This window comes from Drosophila pseudoobscura, chromosome 4 (genome assembly GCF_009870125.1).
Source record: "Drosophila pseudoobscura strain MV-25-SWS-2005 chromosome 4, UCI_Dpse_MV25, whole genome shotgun sequence".
Classification (NCBI taxonomy): Eukaryota; Metazoa; Arthropoda; class Insecta; order Diptera; family Drosophilidae; genus Drosophila; species Drosophila pseudoobscura.
In genome coordinates, this window is record NC_046681.1 from 26,430,258 (window position 1) to 26,434,454 (window position 4,197).

Sequence of the window (4,197 nt, forward strand, 5' to 3'; positions counted from 1 at the left end):
ACCTGCTTCCAAGCTCATTTATTATATAGTCATATACATATACATGTTCATATAGGTTGTAGCTGGGTCTGCGCCATTTGCTATTAACATTAATGCCAAATGCGATCATAAAAATTGGTCTTAAAAAACACTTTCATGTGTTTGTCGTCGGCTGTGTGCCCTGTCAGTTACTGTTTTTATCAAATTGGTTGTACTTGGACTTTAATATGACTTAATAAGCTCATTACAATTTTTCCCCCCTCTTTTCGTCTCTCTCTCTCTTTCTCTTCGTGTATATATGTGTGTTTGTGTGTACAAAAATGTAATTTCGCGCCACGAGAGTGCTCTGGCATATATGTATGTATACATATACATATGTAAATAGGACTGCAGGGCAAATGGCAGTAAGAAAGACTGAAGCTGATTTGGGTTGGCTATAGTTGGTACCCTCTGTTCGTTATATATCTGAAATTTAAATTGGGCTTGTCGTTGGGTTACTTAATGAATTTACATATGTGTATATTGTTCCTCAGCAAGAGCTTCAGTTTTCATGCATTCTCGAGAGACAATTGGACTCGCTTGTGCTGAAAGATATTTAAAGGATAATGTTTACATGAACAGTTCTTCGATATGTTCGTAATATTCCATATTTGTGTCGTCTGCTTGGATTGCCCTTAAAAGTAGGCAATGCTTTTTATTATATATGCTGCGAGGAAATATTTTATTAAATAGTATAGAAAAGCAGAAAGCCAAGGGGCATTTATGCCCCACTTTAATTATAGATAATTTTAACAACGCATAAATGCATTAATAAATCCAACATTCATATGAAAAATGTTTTGTGTAACCAGCAATTTAGTTTTGCAATACTTAAAGTTTTAATTTGTCCAATAATCCCATCCCCTGTTATTGTCTTCAATTATCTTTTCTTCTATTCCAGCATGCCTTGGATACCCTTGCTGGCCTCGACAAGAACCAAGAGAAAACTGAGAAGCGTGGCGCGTTTTCGTTTCCGCCTTATGCTCGCATTAAAATTTGCATAACGTTGATTTTGTTGCGAGCACATTACGCATACGCCGCGTGTGACGCTGGCTCAAATTGCTTTGGGCACTCGGTTTGCGCCTCGCTGCTTCCTTTGCGTTTCCTTTTTTTGTTCTGTGGGCTTGTTTCTGCTTATTTTAATTTATTAAATTAAAACATATTTCACATGCTGTTCAAATATAATTACATTTCCTTCTGCATTCCTCCCTGCCATGACTACTTTTAATTAAAAATAAAAATCATACTTATAAATACAAAAAAAAAAACGGAAATCTCTTTAAAGTTACGCCGCGTGCTGCATGCCACCGCTACTGCTGCTGCCGCTGATGCTGGTTATTAATAAACTTTTCAATTGCCCACAAACTGCGGGGGCAGCTGTCTCGTATTAACTTTGTCTGTACGCAGCTCCCCTTAACCACTCTCTCCCCCTTCCATCACCCTCTATCCCTCCCGCTCTCTCTTTCTGTTGCTCCCACATTCTCTTTAGCCCCGCGCTGTCTCTTGTTTGGCTTATTAGTCCTGCTCTGCTGAAATTTGCTTTGGCAAATGTCGGAAATCCGACTGCCAAAAAGGAGCACAAAAAACCAAACTTTCAACCACAAAGTGCCAAAGCTCATAAGCCCACAAACAGCATAAAAAAGAGGCAGTGGCTATGGTGGGAGGAGGCAGTGCGGATGCTGCTTATTATTCGAGTTAATTAAAGCAAATTTCAAAAGGATTAAATTGCCAGCAGATTTGCTTAGTTTACTTTTGGCTCCAAGCTGTGTTTGGTGTTTGGGCGGAGTATCCCCACTAATGGGGCCAGAAAAATGGGGAAAATGAGAAAAATGCTAAAACAGGAATTGACAATTTAAGATGGGTTGAACTTCAGCCTCCAGGAATTTCGTAAAATATATTTTTCCTAGAAATGATTTCTTTCTCTTGAATTTGAAACAATATAAAACAAACTCCCTTTAACTTTTTTCAGTATACCTTTAAAATTGTCTCTGCAATATTTACATAAAAATTTATATTCCCTTTGCCTTTGGTTGTTGTCTCTTTTTTTCAACCATGAACGACTACCGAAAAATCGTCTAAAATGGTCTCAAACATTAACAGTAAAGTCCATTCAATCTCCCCCTTTTGTACCCCAACTATTCCCCACAGTACGCCATGATTTATTCATTGAAAAGAAAGAGCAGTAAAAGAAACAAAAAAACACAACAACTGGAATGGCTCCCACATAGTTTTGGTCCATCTGACGTACCCTCCTTCTTTTTTCGGTGAAGCTGATATATTTTGCAGCACTAACCATAAATAAAAAACTACAGAAAAATAAAAGGATAAAAACAAATATGTAAAATCTACAAAAACACAAACACTATGGGAGGCTACAAACAAACAAATTGAGCAAGAATAACAGTGGCAGAAAAAAATATTTCCATGCGACAATTGCAAAAGTGTCAAGGTGCAGGCGGCGCCAGGCGCAAAAAAATGAAAACCGCTAGGAGAAAAATTCGAGAAAAATAAATAAAAAGAACCGAAAAAACTGGGGCAATAAAGTCTGGTGCCAATTTGTTGTGTAACCGCCTCTGCTCCCACACAAAAATCGAAAGTTGGCCAACATTGTGTGCTAAATTTGAGATAGAAAGGAAATATCGCAGGACTGGGTTATTTTTAATGCATATTTCCTGATGGGGAAATGCATATGTCAGCATTTAGGCGGTTGTAGAGAGGCTCTTGACTTTGATGGGGGGACATTGCCTTTAAGCTCACATCTCTCACAATCAGAAATGACAGGGGAGAGGATTAAAGTTATGGCAGCTTCTTTTTGATAGGGGAACTCTGAGGTTTAAGTCGATTATTCCATTTAACCAAAACTCAAGCTCGTTTATTCCATACCCAATACTTACTCGTATCTGGCAATGCATTAAATCAATATCTCTTGCTCTTTCTGGCAGATTGTGTGTCTGTCTGTCTAACTGGCGAGGAAAACTTTCATCCGGCAGATGGAGGAAAATGTAAGCTGGCTGAATAATTGCGGGTGAAGCGAAGCCCCCAAAAATTAATGAACTCCACGGAAGAGCAGGAGCTGCCATAAATATCATACACAAAGTCGAAGTTTTCTTAGTTCGAATTGATGAGCAACGCAACGCGCTGGCGAAAAGTTTCGGTGTGGCACGTTTTGCATGATGAGGTTTCCGCAATCATTTTCCACCCAAAAACCCACAACCCACGCAGAAAAGTTGCTCATTAAGATGCCGGCGGGAGAAATCGCGTGAAATTCTCATTCCGATGCCAGATTATTAATATCTGTGTAGGATGGATTGTGGGAGTGGAATTTTTGTTAGTGTGCGCAAATATTTGAGCATTTCTCATTAAAGTTTCACATATATCACGCATACGCCGCATTGTGCACAATTAGTTGCAATTTATCCCCCTTTTCGCTGAAACGAGCACTCGGCTTAATGATACTTAATGTGTAAATCATTATAATAAATTACATGCATGAGCGATGATAAAAATAATCCAGCGCCAAGAATAATACAAATAAACCAAGTGAATCCCCATAATGTGTGCGCCGTCATGAAAAACACACACTGAGAGACAGACTGACTGAATGCAAAGAGAGCGCCAAGTCAGAACAGGGCCAAGAGTGGAGTCCTTATGCACGCATTAGACATAAAGGCCATAGACATTAGGGCGCATAATGAAAAGCATTTCTGTTTCAAGAGTGCGTCACTGCCGACACGAGAGGAAGAGGATGATGATGCTGATGGGCTGGTACCCGGGACCAAAGCAACCGCAACATCAAACAGACAGAAAGAGCGACCGGCAAAAGGGAAAAATATATAAAATATACTTGTACTCGTTCTCGTACTCGTACTGTCATCGCAAGAGCGCTCCACAAGTTATGAGAGCTTTCCTTTTGGTCCCTAACCATACTCAAACAAGGTTCACAGCTGTTCTCCACAGCTGTTTCTGGTTGCAATGTTTTGGGTAATTTCTGGCAGAACCTTTTCCGCCTGAACCAAAACTTCCCTTTCGCATTAAAACCCAAAACATTTCTCTCTCTCTCTCACTCTCTCTCTTCGGGATGCTGTGTGCGCATGTTGAGAGAGAATCATTGTCTGAGATGAAACTCCTGTCTCTCCTTCAGATATTTTATAGGAAAGCTCAGGCTCATTTATCTGAACA